The sequence below is a fragment of the Helicoverpa armigera genome, chromosome 12, assembly GCF_030705265.1.
Source record: "Helicoverpa armigera isolate CAAS_96S chromosome 12, ASM3070526v1, whole genome shotgun sequence".
NCBI classification, from domain to species: domain Eukaryota; kingdom Metazoa; phylum Arthropoda; class Insecta; order Lepidoptera; family Noctuidae; genus Helicoverpa; species Helicoverpa armigera.
Window position 1 is genome coordinate 10,833,261 of NC_087131.1, and position 20,769 is coordinate 10,854,029.

A 20,769-nucleotide genomic window follows, 5' to 3' on the forward strand; every position below is an offset into this window, starting at 1 on the left:
ACACAACATACTCATTATCCCACTCATGTTCTCATACACACCAGAGTGTAGGTTTACTTGTACCATCTAACATAGTTTCTTACTGCCACACAACCTACTTCAGAATAATTACCTAATGTAAATATAATTACGTTCTTGCAAACCCGTTGTGTACCTTCGATCTGAAGTTTGGTTATTTTGGGTTCTAATGTTTAATTGAAAAGCAATTGCTTTTACTGTGTGCTAGTGAAGATGGTTAGGTGACATTTTTTCTTGGGCTTTTGAAACCATTTTTTTTAACTAACTATATTGACTAAATAGGTGTTTATTCACAAAATATTTACATTAATTGAAAAAAATAAATAAAATAAAACTTATATATATGTCGGAGACTGTCAATAGTACGGACACTAAACGTCACGCAAGCGCGCCCTCTGGTGGCGTTTCCGGTGAAACAACATTTTGGCGCGCTTGGCAGAGTAGTGGTGGTCGGCGTGGCGTCCGCGGAGCTCAGTCTTGGTCGAGTCGTCGTGCTGCGCACATCTCGATACTGCCTTTCGTTACGTGTAGTGTACCTAGTGTTATTGCCTAGTGTTGTAGTACTGTTGTAGATCCATATTGTAAAGTGTGTAAAGTGTCTTTTGAAATTAAAGTGTAAAGGTTCTTCTAACCTAACAGACAGACATGTGTTGCTGGGGAGTTTGTTCCGCCACTTCTTCTCCCCAAGCCAAAACACATAGGAAGTGGCGAAGGGCGGGCGTTTTGGGGGCTGTCTTTTGTTCTGACTAATTTGAATAAACGTTTGACTTTTGAGTTCGTTTGACTTTTGAGTTTCTCTGAGTTATCTCTTTGCTTCATTACCCTAACTGATGTCGGACGATAGTCCCATCTTTGATGTTCGCCTCCGACATATACATACATACAACTTAAAACTAATTATTAATTAACTAAATATATGTTGTATTCTGAAATTTTTCAATGTCTGTTCTGAAATGTAATTGTAACTTTGTATGCTTCAAAATATATTTCAATAAAATGGTTCAGAAATTATTATTCATCGTTCAATAACTAAAACAAAAACCGAACTTAACGTATCGATTTTCCAAACTCCTATATTAATATCAGAACACAAACAATTTACAACATATTTATACTGGCAAAACTTTAATACACGAACGAGGAACGCCTAGCGAACTTTATGTACGATCATAACACACCATTACCAACACAACAAAGTAAACAACGAAAATGATTGTACCAACATAAGAAAACGTAGCTCGAACAAGCTTCAACAGAAATTCAATATTAGACTTGGTACAGAAATCAAATTATACTAAGAATAATGTCGAACTTTGACTGGGAACTCGCAAAAATTTTTGTTTTACTGACACGCGTGAATATTTGATATAAATCTAAATTTATTTACTCTTGTTTATGTTGGAATAAATATGAATTTTCATGTACAATTGACAGTTTTATTGAAATTCATGTATGCGTCAATTCATAATCAGATTATAGGCTGAACGGATCATTTCAAAAATATCCGGATAATAATTTTATAGTATGTTGAAATACAGATTTGTGACCTAAATAAATAATAATATGTTGGAAATAAATATCTATTATTGATAAGCCAATTACTATTTGTGATTTATTATCTAACCATGATCATCATTGGTGTTTGAAATATTTTAGTGGCTAGTTTTTGTATATATATATATATATTGTATGTATATGTATATTTATTTCTGACTACTCGTTATATCTGAAAGCTTTACTTTTACACTAATATAATAAAGCTGAAGAGTATATTTTACCCTTCCTTAACTGGGCCATATATTGACTAATACTTCAAGACTACATTTTATGTTATCTATAATTATAGTACCACGAGATGCAGATGAAAATGTAGGTGGAAGCTAAAAACTGTCTCTCAATAAAACTAATTAATCTTTGTGACCTTTCCTAGACTTCTGAATATTGCCACAACGGTTTCATCACCAATTCTGTATAATTTGCCCAGCCTTTTCTAATTACATAATTATGTTGAGATCTGCTGCTAGTCTAACCGAATGCAACCAAGTACCAGTGTTTTACAAGGAGCGACTGCCCTAACCGACCTCCTTAGCTTAGTTAGCCTTATAGTTGGTAAGACTCCAATCCTTCAATCCCATACAAATTATGTAATTCTATTACTTTGAAAACGTAATAAAATAGAGACTGAAAATATACTCAGATGACTGTCATATTCATAACGGCTCTATCGCATGTTTTACTGTTCAAAAGTGAGTCAATATTATTATTATGTGATTGCTAATATATATAAGATCACTGTAACAAACTAAAGGACAAATACTTCACAATAACCAACAGGCGTCGAGTAGAGATCTTCACTTGACTTCATAAGAAAAAATAACCTTTTATTATACCTCTCTCTTCACATAACAACCCGAGAAATATCTCTCTCGTATACTATGTCATACATATAAAATAACAAAGAGTTATCGATTTGTATGTACATATGTATGTACTAACTGTTACCCGCAGTTTCATCTACGTCCCGGGAGAATTATTTTCCGCAAGCGTGTAAAAAGTAACTTTTCCCGTCTGTCTGTCGTGCTTTCACGCCAAAACTACTGAACTGGTTCAAATAAAATTTGGTGAACAGATATTCTGTCGTTTGTGAAAGGACAAAGGCTACTTTTTATTTAGGTACTGGAAGTTCTTACCAGGGATGCGGGTGAAAACGTAGGGATCAGCTAGTAAATTATACACATGTTAATTAAAAGTGATAAGACGTGAGACGTTGTCAAAAATGTTAAACAAAGACGATATAATATCATCAATCCTTCTAATATGTTATGTTGTATAATAGTTCTCATACAAAACTTTTGAAGTAGATAGTTTACTATAGTATATTTTCTCCAGATACTAATTCAGGTCACCCTTTTCTATAAAAACATCTGACAATCACAACTGCAGAAGATGTTGACACTTATAAAATGTGCCATCAATTGTTTTCAATACATTGCACTGTTACAATGCATTTTAACTTTGATATTATCATTGTTGGTATTCCTGGTTAAAATACAAGATAAAGGTATCTACCATTAAATCTGTTTATACCTATGGCTACAAATACACAGGTTCAATAAATAAAATAAATTATACCACTTATACGTCTCTAATCGTACAGGCAGCAAAGCAATTTTAGCCAAAGCAACCTTAATCTAATTTTAATGGGAAAATTCTCCAGATAGCCCAAGAAACCTCAAAAGGGGCAAAAACACGGAGTAATCATTTTTTCATTGTACGGAACCCTAATCAACCTGGGATATTTAATTACTTGGAAGCAAAAAATTCAAGCACATACCATTTAAATGCCTAACCCGCTTAAATGCCCTAAAAATGTCCGAGATAATTACACAATTCATCATTGTCATGTGGCTGAATGTATATTCGGATAAATATAATTATATCCGTGCGAATATACGTTATATCCGGATTATTGTCTTGTTTCTCTTCATATTTTTTATGGTGATTAAGAGAGGTTATTTGATTTTATTGTTTACATATAAATAAGCCGATTTTCCATCCATATGGTCATTAATGATTTTTTTCAGAATAGATACTGTCATCCAATATAGATGCTTTTCAATATTGCATTGCTAATTCATATCACGTTGTCGTTATACGTTGAATATGGAAAGCCGTTCGTTGGAAATAGAATACGGAAATTGAACTGAAATTTCAGGTGGGGTGACGCAAACCTGGAATTCTAGGAACAGGGATGACGTCCACACGCAATTTCTTTTTTCTTTTGTATGTCACTGCAATCTGATAGTTTGGTAGCTGAATTTAGAATGAAATATGAAGCTTTTATCCTTATATTTGAGTACTAATATTCAAGATATAGAAGGTTAAAATAAGGCTACTTTACTGCATTACCAAAGTGATATTAATAAATCAAAGAGTATTCTAATTTTGGCCTCCGTAGCTGCTACGGCGTAGGCCGCTACGAAAGCTACGTGTGGTGATTATAGGAATCAAAATTTTGTATCGTACGTGCGTGGAAATATTATTATCGGAATTCAAAGGTACGCTAGAAATAAGATTATAATTATTTTTACAAGTTTATAAGTAGATGAATATATGAATGTTGACTTGATTTTAATGAAAGTATAATTACGAATTCAATTCGTTAATCTAGTTACTACATGTAGACTAAATCAAAGCTGAGACAAAAATCGGGTCATCAAAAAACTATTTGAACGCCAAAGAAAAACTCACGCTAAAAATTCCCATCGGCTGTGAACTGCAGTGCAAAATTCCTGGGCACCAAAAAAGAGTCACAAATCACGAAATTGGAACGTAAACACCGTTCGAGATTCACTCGCGACGTTCGGGGATGTTCGGGTATATTCGGGGGTCGGGACGTCCTTTCGGCGCGGCGGTTGGACGACGAATGCCTAGTGTGCAGGTGCGAGGAGCGACCCAGAGATAGGACTGTCGTTGAAGATATATTCGGATATAGAAGCCTGTAAGTGTGCTTTTTCATGAAATATGTGCGGTTAAGTGTTTAGGTATATTTGGCAGGAATGTTGAGTAAGTTAAAAATTGTAGCTTAGCTGTACCTAAGTATTCGTATGATTATTCTTAGATATGTAGATGCAGTGGGTGACTTTTTATTGCCTGGACTCTGGTTATAAGTTTGTTAAACATAGTTAAATAATAATATTAAATAATAATTTACAATATTATAAGACAAAGCTTTACAATATTATAGTTAAATAATAATATTGTAAAGCTTTGTCTCTTTTCTTGAAAGCACTAATCTCAAGAAGTACTGGTCCGATTTGAAATATTCTTGCAGTGTTTAACAGACCATGTGTCGGGGGAGGCAATAGGCCACTTATTAAAACTTATTTAAACGCTCGAAACCAATTAGTTAGTGATAAGTGTTTGCAATTGCTCGTATTAAATAAACTTTCCATTTCTAAGATTATGAGTAAACCCGATTTCGTAGACATTAATATTTTTTCGTACCGTCTGAGATAAACTCAAATACGTTTTTTTGTGATTCAAGAGAAGTCTAGCTTTTGTGTAATATTAGAATAACGTGAATCTATTTGGCGTACTCCTATTTTATTTGTACAATACAAACACGGAGGGTACGTAAACAATTTAATCTGATTTGCTTATGCGTGGGCGCGAGTGGCCTTATATATTTTTTTGCTATGTAATCCGAAAAAAAATATATGCCGTTTAGTTACGTATTTATTTGTTTGGAATGATTGTGCATATTAGGTACAAAACATACTTATGAAGTCATAAAGTAATTATATAAAATGCTGATAAAGGCCTTAGCGGATAAAGATGGAAAAATAAAATAAAGATTATTTTTAAAAAGTAATCTACATATGTGAACATAATAAAGAGGCATTTTGTTTCGTTAGTTTGCACCCTCACGTCTTCGCAACTACTGAATCGAATTGAAAAATTCTTTCGCTGTTTGAAAGCTACACTTAGAGGTATAAATTGGTAATGCAAATTAGCATGAGGAATACCTAATATTACAGGTAGTAATGATAACATTGCATTATTGTTTGCTTCAAAGGAAATTCTAGACATTGCTCTATTATGTTGATAAATTATTCTACATATACTATTCCAAATATAACTTAGAAATAAGCCTTTGTATTTTTTTGGTTCGTAAGTGTAACTTTTATAGGATAAATATCATCATCTACCTAACCTTTTCCCAACTATGTTGGGGTCTGCATCCAGTCTTACCGTATGCAGCTAAGTACCAGTGTTTTACAAGGAGCGACTGCCTATTCTGACCTCCTCAACCCAGTTACCCGGGCAACCCAATACCTCCTGATAAGAGTAGTTGCCAGTGTGTGATTAAGCATACTTATCTTTATTAATCAATTATTTTAAATTACTCGGTTTTGCATATTTTTTAATAACGAAGATGAATTACTCTTGTTTATCCTATAAACCCCTTTATTCCCCCTTTAAACCTTCTAAAATAAATCTTAAAGGCATGTTTAATACTAACAAAGTCCATATTTAATATTTTGGGTGTAGAGTGACTATGAGTTTGAACATTTTATAGACTTTCCAAATACGTAATATAACAAGTAAATGTTTTAACTTTTCAGCAGTAATTTACACAAACATGTTTTTATGGCAAGTTTAAATGTGAAATTCGAAACGAAAAATTCAAATTTAAAGTTTGTGATGCACATTCAGTAGGAAAGTTTGATAGGCAAGCCAAATATTTCTGTTTTAGTTATATTCAAAAGAGTTATGTTATGTAGTTAATGATTTCAATATCTTAATATTTTTCTTTTAGATACTAATAATTTACATAGGTAAGTTGTAAAACAAATAAATTGTATTTGCCACCATCTCATTCTTTTGTAATCAGAAGAATATAACTTCAAGAGTGAGTGTTGTTCTGCTTGTAACGAACCACTTTTTTCCGAACTGATTGTCACCCTACTCTAGGGTTAATTAATCTTTTCAATCAACTAGGTTAATTAGAAATCTTGAGTATATTTATTGGGTTTCTCGATCATTCAGACTATTATAATAGAAAACAGTTTTTTTTCTGCCCATTTATTCAAATTAAGTTTGAATTAATGCGTTTAAGTAATTGTAGGATTTCAGAAAATTCTGTCACGTTTTGTTTGTGATATTATTTATTTTGATTTACGTCATGATGTTAATTTTGATGTCGAATCCATGTTTTTACTGAACAACATAGTGTAGGTTGCGAAAATCGTAATAACAATGATGTAAATAGATAAGTGCTGGCGTACCTTTGTTTAACGTTTAACTATCAACAAATTGCGCACATAAAACTTATCCATAAATGTAATGTACAGCATTCAGCAATACTTTTATGTGTAGAAAAAAAAAACACTACTCAACTTAAACTTTTACAGCCTTACTTATAATCGTGAATTAAATAATAAGTAATACTGAAGGCTGTTTATGAAAATTCTTACTTATAAACGTTGCTTAAGCATGTCTTAACTAATATTTATAATCACTACTTAATACTTTAAGTAGTGTGTAGTTAAAATGTTGCTAAGAAGTTGATTAAAGATTTTTATAAGTAAGGGGGTTAATCTTCCCTTAACACAAAACCACAAAAACAACGCAGCCTATAGTACCTTCACACTGATATCTCTTTCATTTCATTTCAAACAGCCTGTATTACATATTCCGACTCTCTATCTCAATCAATCTCCCAATCGCAGCTAAGTCAGTACCGAACATTTGGAATTTACGCAGCAATTAATCACAGAATTAACAGTAGATCGGTATCTAGATAGATTGTTGATCACCCACAATGCCTGTTAGACTCGGTTTTAAACATAAAACTCGGTTTTATTGAGTACTAAACTACGCTTTGTTATAAATCCATAAAGATTTGATGTTAATCTGTTAAGGTCTAAGGCTTTTCAATCCATTCTTAGCGCTTAATATTGGGTGTATAAACCATTTATACTCGTTATCCTTAATAACTAAGTCGTGGTGGCGTAGTGGATGAAGAACCAGTCTTTCAAGTACGGTTGTGGATTTGATTCCAGGTCAGGCAAAGACCAATGCAATTGTTTTCTGTTTGTGTATACTTTTTAAGTATTTCTTAGATATCAATGATCGTGTTTCGGAGCGAACGTTTAACTGTAGTGTAGTAGTCGTCACGAGTACACAGAAGCCAGCAAGTCTGACCAAGGGGTCTTGGGTTGCCCGGGTAACCGGGTTGACAGCCTGATGAGATGGTGATGATCCTTACTGGTATAATATGACAGTGAAATTCAGTTTATTTGTTTATTAGGTTTTTACGACAGAACCATTGAGGTGAAAAGTAGTACTCGGTACGGGAAGTACATAGTTCTGAAACTACGGGAAACAGGTAAACAAGTTCATATTTCAAACAGGGGTTATAGGAGTCACTTCAACTAGGAAATCAAAGCGGGTTATAAAAGCACCCTTACTGATGTTGACTACTGCGTTCTAGATGTGAAAAAAAAACAACAGTATCACAATATATAAAAAAAAATACAAATTACAATATGTCTGATAAGGGTCCTTAATTAAACTCAACTTCGTTACATACAAACAAATAAAGACATGACTACACGCGAAGTGCTAAGGAATCTTTTATCTTTTGTCAACGTCATGAAACCGTGACACTTATTACTTCGAGACAGAAGTCAACGTGTGAGAGAAACCTTCAGAGGGTACATGTCACACTAACAATCTGCCAGAGATAAATGTCTTTGCCTAAAGTTTTTTTTTTTCGGTTTCCACCGCGGCGTTGTGTCATCGCTTTACATAATATGGGTGTTACCGTCAAAGGGTGAGAATTATTTATTTTTATTACTTTTTTTTGTAGTTTGGAAAGTCGTTGAAAATGATTTAACTAGGTACATATAATGTGGTCAAAACTAAATAAAAATAGAGACAGATTCTTAACATGTTTAATGCGAAACAAGATCCAAAAGTCGTGGTCTATATCTTGCTTATAGTGTCGCTAAGACAATGGATTTTAAAAAGATAACGATATAGGTATCTAAGATTGGTTATTAAAATAAATTAGCGCAAGATATTTTACACTTGACACAGCACGAAAAAATAACAGGTTCTAATATACTCTGTACCGTAACAATGACAGCTTTATGACCAGGATTAAAACGCCTGATATCACAGGAATAAGAAGAGAAAACTCACTGCTTCAGGGAACATGTTAAGACTTCATGTTCAACAGTAGCAACCTCTAAGCCTTGTTGGCTTACTTCCTTACTAATTAAAAGAAGCAAAATATTACATAATTAAAACTCAACTAAGGAATATTAAAATAGGTTATTTAACCATTCCTTCGCTGAGTGAAGCCGACGCACAAAGGAATAGTTTGCCATAGTACCGCGGTCCGCAACTCTATAACATTGTTTTACAATATTTTTTGTTCATATTTTCTCCACCCTTAAAGTTTCTCACCGAGATGAAAAAGTATGATTAGGTGGAAAGTTTGCTTGGCTACCTTTTTTATTATTAATGTCGACCGGACGAGTTCCGAAATCTTACGTTTTGAATAGTTCCCGACATGGTTTTCCTTTTTTATTTTTGTGGTTTTTTAGGGGAAAATTTGCGGTCACTTTTCTGAGTTTTCGCGTGGAATATTAAGCAGCTACGGTGTATGGTATGGTACTGACCTGCTGTATTTATTTCAATGAGTTTATACACGTTTATGTTGACGTTTAATTTAAAAACGTACTGTAATTTAAGTAAGAAAATATAATCAAAAATATTTCTCCTCGAATTAAAACACCATAACATTATTTCATCTTCAGAATATCCCTCCATTCAATCATAATTGTAAATACCTATCGAATCACGATCTGAATGTTAACCATTTAACATACAGACAGAAGTCACGTTCACAACGACCCAATTTCGAATAAAAAAATAAACAACAAACAAGCAAAAACAAGGGTGCTCGATACTGGAAAAAAATTAAAAAGTTGTGTAAAAGTAAAAAGTAGGCAAAGCCATGGAGAACAAAATGACTAGCGGAGATGTCATAACGCAAAATCTAAGAAAGTAGCGCGTGAAAATGCGGGTGTTTAGGGGACGAGGAACGCAACTAGCTCCGCCTTTACAAGCCTTCTATGGCACTCACCCATTATTTTCATCACCAATCAACCAAGACCAATTTTTGAAAGATTGGTTTTGATTTGACAAGGAACCCGAACGCTTTTTTAGTTCTAGTAACTGATCACGCCTGCCGTAAGTTACATTGACCTACAAGAAGTCGCCTGACCTACCTTTCTTATGGCATGTTCATTACCTTTCCTTCTTCCGTGGGCAAACCCGTGTTATAGTGTGATAATCAATTTGGTCACGCGATGGCTTATAAACTCGATATGTGGCCTAGTATAATCTGTAACTAGTCAAACTGTGACTTGACATGGAAATAATATACTTTATATTTAGCAGTTTTTGTGTTTCTGATTTTTATGCTTGAGTAGAAAATTGTGGCACGAAATGCCGTATCGGAGTTTGTTATCGCTTATATTTCTCTTTGGATTAAAATTTATTAAAAACTTTTATGTATAAAATTAAAGGGTCCACATTACATCAATGAGGAAGGAGAATCGAATATATAAAATTGCATAAAGACACAAATGAGTTATGCTACATGCCATTTATTTATTTACTAGCTTCTGCCAGCGATTTCACGCCCCGCATCCCGTGGGAACCTTTGCACGAACCCGGATAAAAAGTAACCTATAGCCTTCCTTGATAAATGGGCTATCTAACACCGAAAGAATTGTTCAAATCGGACCAGTAGTTCCTGAGATTAGCGGGTTCAAACAAACAAACTCTTCAGCTTTATAATATTAGTATAGATTCTTTGCCCCATTCAAAAGTGAAACTCAAAAAACACTCAGCAAAAATCTGAGATCGTAAAATAATAATTGGTGCCACACAAAAGTGTGCAAGGACACGAAGAAAATTGAAAACGTGACATTTGGCCTCGAGGAAATTATACAATAGTGTTTATATTGAAATATGGCCGCAAATTCCTTTTACATTTCACTGGCTATGCCAAATTGGAAGGTTTTCACTTTTTATTTCGTCCTACTTACTAATATTATAAACGTAATATTTTGTATGGATGTTTATTCATCTTTTACGCCAAAACTACTCGACGGATTTTGATGAAACTTAGCCGTAATGTAGCTTATATAGCAGAAGAATACATAGGCTACTTTTTATCAATGTACAATAAGTAGTTCCTTCGGTACGCGGGTAAAACCATGTGTGAAAGTTAGTTTACAATAAAACAGAAATGATTTCAAATCTGGTTTTTGGATAGCGTTGGAATAATTTTGTGGTAACTGTCCTATTTAATGTGGTCACCCGACAGTTTTGAAACAAGCAAATCATTTGTGGTTTCCGTATATCTATTTCGTATTATATTGCAGTAGGCAGTAGCAAGGGTGGCCAAAATAGAATTGATATTTGTGGATTTGTAGCTACTGATGAAATTTAAGACTGAATCTTCACTTTTGGATTTGTAATTCTTGCCTATTCTTGATATTTAAATAATAATAGCATGAAAGGACAGTTTTGCACTCGATGGATCGCTTTACTAAAACCTAACCCTAGTATAGTTGTAAAAAGGCTACACAGATGATGGTGAAGCATCAAAGGGTACGATGGGGTTGACATATCTATGTTGATAAAAACCCCGAATTAATAAAAGGTTTCTAGATTAATGCCGCCTAATAAAAAATGCAATTTAAAACACTGGTTTCTGAGGTATTCGCATTTTCTAAGGTAATGTTCAAATTGCTTTTCAACGGGGATTCCACTACAGAATAGAATACCTACTGAAAAATTCCGCAATGTATCCTCACTCACACATTGACCGATAAAACGGTTATCAAACTCTTGACCTCTTCCACCGTCGTGTTTACGACCAATATAGGTATTCCTATGTCCCTGCTAACATAATATATTACTGAGTAACAAAATAAAATTATTGAATCTACAAGCACCTTTTTTAATGGGGTTCAGGTTTTGAAAAATAATATGATGTCCTCCTAGCCGATTTATCGGCTATGGCGGCTGTTCTCATGTAAGGAGATTAGCCAACTACGTAGGACATATTATAGTGCACAAGCATTTGCGCACACACAGGTGCACTCACTATTCCTTCACTCTCATAACCCGATGGGACGGCAATCCGACACGACCGGAGAAAAATAATATAATGTCACTATAAAAGCAATTTTATTTACAAGACGGACACTAGACTATTCCACAAAAATTTGAATATCGTTCAAAATAAAATTAGTAAAATAACTAAACCAACCTAAAATCTACATGTCACTCACAAAACAACCTTCGCAAAACAACCAAAAAGTCCGACCAATAGGTTTTCAGGATCGCAAAAGCGATGCACATTACATGCAAATTCTTTCTAACACTCTAGCCATAAATAATTCTGCAACCCAGTTTATTCAGGCAACATAAACGGTACGTTACGCGAACGATCTTGCACGAAACTGTTTAATGTGATTTATTTTAAACGTTTTTCAGTCTGAAATGCAGCTGTTTCAACCTTTTTTTAGGCGGACTTTTTACTTGATTTCTCTCTTGTTCGTTTGTGGTTATACGAGTCATTTTTCAAGACGACTCTTGCGGTGAACGTTATGCATTTGCAGGTTGGTTTGACATCTCTGTGACAGAAAACAAATGAATATCGATGTTTTATGGACTACTTTCTGGTTAAGTTGTGATAGTTCTGACGAGGTTTTGAGTCTGGTAGATATTTGCCAAGAAATAAGCTTTTTTATTAGGGTACAGTTCTAAATGCTTTTCACGTAAAATTAATAATGGAGCACTTTTTTATAAAACCTCTAAAATTTTCTGTTCACCTCTGCAAGAGAATCTCTGAATATACATATAACTATTTCTCTTTGAATATAAGCTGTATATATTTTGTTAGTATATCAGCTTTATATGTATAAAGCTAAGGTCGTAATTCATTGTCACGATCGCCTCTCTCGTCAATCTGACACCTAAGCCATTGGGAGCCGTTTTTGAAGTTGATCTATTATCCACACGTTTTGGCCACAAATATGGAGGATAGAGGATATGAGTACTACCGTATACGGTAAATATAACTGATTATATTGTTAAAAAAATCTTTCTTGCAATGCTTATGTATCAAGAAACCTAATTTTTCTATATAAGTCACTTGATATTGACCTGTTTAACGCAGGATTTTTCCAATGATCGCCAACCATCATAATCTTGGGTAGCCCGCATCCGTTAACGAGCAGTGTATAATGCCAAATTATGTTGATAGTATTATAAATATAGTATTTAAAAATAAATATGCCTGGTTAATGAAACTATGGCATTAAAAAATGATATTATTTATCTACCATATAATTTACCTACAAACATAAACTTTTTTTCCTTACATATAAGTGTTTCTCCTTACCTCTACCCTCCATAGTAACAAGTTAAACAGAACCAAGTTGTATCGACCGCGCAACATGCAATCGTAATGTGATTGATTTAAATCCTTTGCATAAATGTTGGAAATGCATACCTTTACCTACTCTAGAAGATTGGCCTCGGTAAATATTCACATCTTTTTTCAATTACTTATTGAATGGAAAGTAGATTGGTTTCTTGTTCGTATATGCATAGCTGTTAAAATTGTATGTAAAACAAGTAGCCAGAGATCCTGAAGATGTTAAATACAGCAAATTATATTTCTTTACAAAAAAAAAAACAATTTTAAATTGATTAAAGAATACTGCGCTGGTTAATTAAATAAACTAAAAGTTACGGAAATTCAAGGAAAATCCTCAATCATCTTGTAATATATCTGTAACTTCACACATATAAACACAGTTGTATACTTTTTTTTTAATTTCAATAACGTAAGTTTTCTTACACATTATTATTTCACTTAAACGAAAATTGTTCAACACTATTTAACACCTCATAAGTAGAAAAGTATAATTCTCAGGTAGTAATACATCATTCAGTACTCCAAAACGTCCCATTAATAATTAAGCTATCATTTCCAGTTATCACAACCAATGTCCGACCCGTTCATGGGAGGAGAAACCTAACATAAATTAACGTTCTAAATTATGAATTTCATAAACGTTTTCCACAAGTTTTGATTTCTATTCTCGACTTTAATGACTCTGGCCTAGTTTTCGTAATAGAATTATTATTCCTCGCACCAGTCTTTGATTAAAACTGGGATTCTAGATAATAAAGTTGGTCTGTATCTTTGGTTTTCGTTAATTAATAAAATCATCTGTCTAGGTTATCCAACTATGTTGTGGTAGGTTGCCATTTTAACTGGATATCGCTAAGTATCAGTGTTTGACATGGAGCGACTGCCTATCTGACCCCGTCAACCCAGTCTCTCAGGCAACCTGATACCCTTAGTTAAGGCTGGTTGATAGACTTTCTGGATTCCGGCTATCCATAACGACTTCTAAAGATGTTCTAATGACAGCGGTCATCCACAAAATGTAACATGTCTTCCGGGACACTTCATCGTCAAATCATTTCATTTTATTTAGGCGCTTATGAATGACAAAACACGACGACCACGGATGAACTCCTGACCTAAGGTTGGGTACCTTATGATCGAAATAACCTTCTATAACTTACCCACGCTTACAAGTTCCCATTGATTAATTTCCCTACATAAATATCCGCGTCCAAATATAGAGTATTCCCATTGGGAGATACAATGAGCTTTCCCGTGAGGATATTGGTGTAATGAAGCTTGGTCGAAATGTATTATTAGATTACGTTCATATTGTTAGTAGGCAAGGAATTGTTATGTAATTTGCAACTATGATATATGATACAAATGTGTATGTATGTATCTGTTATTGTAGTTATTTTAGTACGTAAATGGTAGATAGGCGGTTGTATTAGGTACCTAAATGTGTATTGAAAATTCAAAAGGTTTCTTTGTATTATGCTGAAAAAAATGCCACATTAAAGTGAAGTTTGGGAATTACAGAATTTATTTTTACTATTGTTAAGTCACCAACAATTCTTCAAATAAAAAGACGTGAAATACAGACAGACCTACAGATATCTAGATACATAGTAGCTTCAAATCAGAAACGAAATATAATTGAACACAAAATTCCATAGAAATTAACAAATAAACACCAACAAAAAAAAAATACTAACAATCTTGAAAATCAATCTACCTATATGTCAACGTTTCCTTAGAATTCGAAGTCCATTTTGTTCCATTATTTAGCGACCACACGCTAAATAAAACTACGCTACAATAAAGAAGCACGTACTAAAAAGGTCAGGACACATATGACGTCATTTTCAAGCGAGGCCTCTATTCTGTAGTCCTGGGGGTCTACTCTACAAAACTCTGGTCAACGATAAATTACCTCTGAGATTCTGTGTAGGTGTTATATCACGACATTGTCTATGATGTTGAATTGACTGTGTGGCCAGCTCAGTCCGCCTGACGAACGAGATTGAACGAAGATTGACGCATATTAGTGAAAACCTCGTAAGTGTTTATAACAAAATTTTACAGGAGGAAGACAAAACTGTCTAGTGGCAAAAAAAGTGTATGAGTGGGGAAGATATTACCTTTTGCTTTTTATAGATTTTTAATTAAATACATAAATTATTTTTTAATCTGGAATAACGCTATTATCAACCTCACTGGCAAGTTACAAAAATCCTATTTTGATACAGGTTCTCATAGCACTTCATAAATGGCACTAGGAGTAGCTGATTCGAAAGTTTGCTAGATTCTGTGCTTACCGAGTTTATCAATCTAAAGAACAAATAATTTTTTTTTCGAGGAAATGAGACATCTGAGGTTTTCACTGCTGGGCGACGAGAGTAGGCATGGTTCACCCGCTTGCGTGAGATAAACATGTATGTATACAAGGTTTGGACGGTCAGCCTCATAAAGTTGATAAACACATCTGTTCCAAAACTACTGAAAGTTGGCAAAGGAGTTATAACTAAAAACAAGAACGAAAGCCGCTGAGCTTCTTATGCGAGTCCGAGAATTACTTAATTTTAGAGAAGAACAGAGGACTATCGAAATTAGATTTTCGTTTTTGATAACTTCGCTAGTAGGCCTCCCAGTACTGAATGGAATAGTGTTGGCATAATGCGCTCAAGCGAGTGTGTATACTCGACTAACCAATTGAGTTTGTACGACGATTTACATATATTATGGGAACGAAATAAGCGTTGCGTGTCGGGTATATCATGTGAAGTTAAAGTAATGATATGATTGTGTTTGAATAAAGTCATGAAATGGTTTTCTTTTATCGATACCGTATTAGCATTTTCAATAAGTTTTTGAGTTCAGTAATAGGTATCAATTTTCAGAAACGAGAAAATAACGCGAAAATAACTGTCATCTTCAAAGATAAAATTAATTACAAATTAAAGGAATATGAAAATAAACCCGTAAATATCGAATTTATGTCTCGTACCCAACTGTTTGAAAATGCCGTTTAATTCAAATAGCTAGCCATTTGAATGAACAAAGCCCTCCAATCATACGTTGCTTAGAATATGCTACAGATAGCCAAAAAGCAAAAATTATGGTTTTCTTGAAAAAAAACTTTCAGAAGTAGGTATCATTGAACGCCGATTTTTCAATCGCCAGTCAACTTATCCGAAGAATATGTTTGACGTTTTGTGTAAAGCATTTATCAAACTGTTATATTTAATGCTCAGATAGAAACTAACTGATGATTGTAATTACAACCATCATACTTAAACCTCCTCCTTTTTTTGGAAATCCGTAAAAAAATCAGTACTAAATAATATAAAAGACTTTCACGTCACTAATCCAGCTGAAGGAAACGGGCGCCGCCCCTATTAACGTACGTACATTCAGCACTTCCTACCGCCTACATCCGATTACTTGCTCAGGTATGTGCTCTAATTGCTCAACATTTTACCTTTTTTTAGCCACAATTTTATTAGAATGAGAATATGGGTAATGTTATAAAGCTAATTAGTTGATTTGTTTACTTTAACGCTCTAATTTCTGGATCTACTGACCATCATTTCCCGAGCCCTTTCCCAACTATGTTGGGGTTGGCTTACCGGATTCAGCTGAGTATCAGTGCTTTACAAGAAGCGACTGCCTATCTGACCTCCTCAACCCAATCTGTGTTAGATACTCCGTTTATACTAGGTACTATTTACCCAGGTGCACGAACCAAGTTCCATGGGACATAGGTGAAACCGCTGGTGGAAGATTTTTTTTATTTTTGTATAGGAACTATAGTCAGTTTAGGACATTTTTGTTGACTACGATCGTACGGTGACTCAAACAACTCCGCTCCTATCCGGAAAATATAGTTGTTTTCAAAAGTTTCAGTTCCAAGAAGTCACGGGATACAACTTAGACTCATCTAAAGGTAAGTATTATACGCGACACTAAATCCTTCCTTTCTTCACAAATGAAACTCCCAACAAATACTATAATAATTGCCTGTTAAAGTTCCCGGAGTTCACCGGTCTGTTTCTTAGAAGACATGTAAGCAGTCGTATCTTACAGTTGTATTAAACTTAGCTTGGTCCAACATACATACATTTGCCAAATAGGAACTACAAAAATTTTATCTAGTATAAGTATTAATAAAAGGGTGTAATTAATTGCTTTTACAGCACAATATAATTCAGAGTATTCATTCATATTTCGTGTTCCTAACAAAATAGTCATGAACACTCAGAATTTCACCACATTTATATTCAGGTTCTACACAAGACTACTACAAGACATTATTTCTTCACCTATATACAAAACATTCACTAATTTTCATTCATTTCTATTTTCCAAAAGTGATATCATAAAAAATGAAAATTCTAAACAAACAAAATTAAACCCCAATTTGTTGGCAAAACATAAAAAAGGGGATGTTATGTTAACCCCATTAAACCATTTAAAAGCCCAATGAAACACCATGTACATTTTAAGTTGGACAATAGAATGTAATTCTGTGGTATATTGGGCTCAATGATTTAGCATAAAGTATAAGGTAGGGACTTTAGTGGGTAGGAAAAGCGGAGTTGTGTAAATATAATGAAATTGTAAGAAATAAATGGTTCTTTTCGGTGCAATATGGGCTAAAAAATATACAAAAATTCGAATTCAATAGTTTTTTATCCGAAAATATTACTTTGACACAGTGCGACTCAATCGCCCTATTTCTAGCAAATATATTCGTTAACAATATCTTGAATAATAAAATACCTGTTGCTGTAAAAAATCATGACAATATTGTTGTTTTTATTCTGCACTATGATACAAAAGAATAAGAATTGAAAAATCAATGTAGAACCAAATGGTATAAAAAAGTAAGAGTCGAAGTGGTATTAAACACTTCAATCACCACTCGATGACTGACAGTGAGCAAAATACTAGGAGTTTTATTTTATTTAAGTTAGTTCGTCTTACTTGAAAATTGTCTGAGCCTTTTCATAGAATGCCGATATGAAATCGACTTGAAAGTAAATAAGTGTGCAAGGAAAATTGCTTTGAAAATTTTCAGTGAAACACTTTATCCGTGCTACATACAATAGTTTTTTTTATTTGAATTATTTTTACCTACACTTCAGAATGTCGTATATTTTTTTGTCTTTTTTGTTCCTAAAAGCCATAGTTGTATTTATTTTTAAAATTAGAGATTTTATCAAAATTTTGGACAAGTAACAACAAAAAAAAAATTTCTTTATTTAACCAAAATAAAATCCCGCTAGTCTCGTCACCCTATCGTCACCTTAATCCAAGGTAGACAGGCAAAAACCGCTAGGGCGACCATAAACTTTGATTAGATTTTGTAACACGCGGCTCCGCCGTACATTAGAATGCGTGAATTGGCGCCGAGTAATTGGATTTTTCGCGTCATCGCGCCTGATCTCCTGTATCTTGGTTACCCTAAACTTGAGGAGTAAAGCTACGGTCAGATAGATGTCGAGACAAAGGTATTCAGATATTTCACTTCAATTTTGAATTTGAACTGCCTTGATAGTCATATGGCAAGATTTTAATGCGTGCTTAAAACAGTCTCTATATTTATCATTATTTATTATGTATTTGTATTTATGTATTCGTTTCTACAGACGTTTTTGACATCAATATCCCCAACGATTTGAAATATACCTATGAAAATTAACATACCAGCTCTTTTATCCACACAGTTTACACCTTATTACCTCACTTCAATGTCTATTCATCGTGTCTTGTGTTAGTGCAAGCTTTTACTTCTTGTAAAATGCCATTGTGACAAGTCGGTCATATTTTGTCATCCAATGTGAACTTTGCCTTATATCGTGGGTTTCAAAGTCACGACTTTTTTTTGCATTTCGTACTTAGGTATCATTTAGAAGGATTTTTTTCGAAGGGATTATGTACGAGAGGTGGAGATTTTTATTTAAATTTAGACGCTTTCTGTACCTACCTACTGCAAGAAAATACTTTTTTTTTCAAAGATTATCTCAGAACAGATCTAAGTTCTTTTAAAGTTTTTTGCATAATACCTTGGAATTGAATAGTTAAGATTGTAGATTAGTTTCAAGTATAGGATAAAATCTCAGACACCTGTGTTTTTGAACGGATTTTAACAAAACTGCGTGTAATATTACAAAAAAGCATTCTATGTAATAGTAAGTTCCAAAATAACAAAATTAGGTAAACTTATAATAGATTCCTTTAAATAATTTCCCTCGCAATAATTATAGTCGGCAAGAAAAATGCTTATCCATCTTTAAAATAAATAATAGATTTTTCGAAAAAAAAAATCGTCAAGAAAATAAAAATGACCACTATAAATAATTATGTTCGTCAATCATTTCAATGATGTCAAATTATCGATTTCCTTTTACCCAGCAATCACCCCAAACACATAGAAAAAGACATTCTCCCGAAGACAGCTCATGATTAACCTTCCCATCCCATACCACAGGAACCTTCATAAATACCCCGAAAAACATATATTCCCCCATAAATCTGAACGAGGCGTTCTCACGATTTTCTTGCATTCCTTCGAATCATACATCAAAATTACAGGTGAAACAAATTGTTGGTCACTGGCATGGAGAACAAAATAACTAGCGGAGGTGCCATAACGGAAAATCTACTAAGAAACTAGCGCGCCAAAATGCGGGTGTGCGGGGGGCGAGGAACGTTACTGTCTTCGCCTTGACACGTCTTCTTTGGACCCGGTCATTTTTTGTTATACCAAAATTCGTTGACAGATATCTTAAAGAACCTGAACGCCTCGGGAAACTAATCGTGTTGGTCATGTCCACTGTACGTATTTGACCCAGAAGAAGGCGACTGACCGACCTATCTGCGGTATGGCATATCCGCTCTTCTTTCCTTACTGCGTGGCCACTGGTGTGGGTGCGACGTATATTTATTTATAAAGGCTTCTGCGCGTGACACGAATCTTTAGTTTAGGCCTGAATATTTCTTTATTGTATTTATATGGGACGTTTTATTGATTTAGTGGGTAGGTTTGTTGTTTTGAGATTTTTCTGTGAGTATGTATGGGCTCGTATTGAGAAACAAAAGAAAGTAGGTGCATTTTGATATATGAAAAATCCATTACTAAAATCAACACTTCTTGGTTTTCTGTAGCTACCACACTGACACAGTTGCACCATTTAACTATAACGATAACCAAACCATAACCAGCCGTATACATGCCACCCATTGACCAAATCGGAGATTCGACAACTGGAAATAGTTCGGTTATCGTTATAGTTAAATGATGCAACTACAACTTTATTACACAGGGAAATGTTACTTCTTACTTTTCCACGAACCTTCCAACAAATACATATATTTTCAATATCAATTTAAATTGCAGTTTAATAATACCTATTAAATAAGCTATCTCCGTCTAATAATCTGAACAAAGCATATTGAACAAAATGACGTAAGTACGCACCCATTACGGTGTATTTGTGCTGAAGTAAATGTAACCCGGTTCACTGGTTTCTTGGAAATCATTTACAAAGCCCATTAGCAGGTTTTGCTTTCAATTATTAATAGCTACTAATACTGTAGGTTGCGAAAGCTTCAATACTGTTCCTAAAAAACACGATTTGACAGACATGTGTGTATTAATTTTTGAAAAAACATTTATTTGTTGATTATCAAAAATGTTGGGCAGAATTACAAAAAGCCTATTAAAG

At 33.9% G+C, this 20,769-nt stretch overlaps 1 protein-coding gene across 1 annotated transcript in view; it reads right to left on the minus strand.

The window, feature by feature from the left end:
* The window catches only part of LOC110374335 (acid sphingomyelinase-like phosphodiesterase 3a), a 42,657-nt gene extending 38,212 nt beyond the window's left edge, over positions 1 to 4,445 (minus strand). Inside the window, exon 1 of the mRNA XM_021332006.3 lies at positions 4,270 to 4,445. The gene's annotated coding sequence lies outside the window, so the exon portion shown is untranslated. The remainder of the gene's footprint in view (positions 1 to 4,269) is intronic.
* Between the last annotated feature and the right edge of the window lie 16,324 nt (positions 4,446 to 20,769).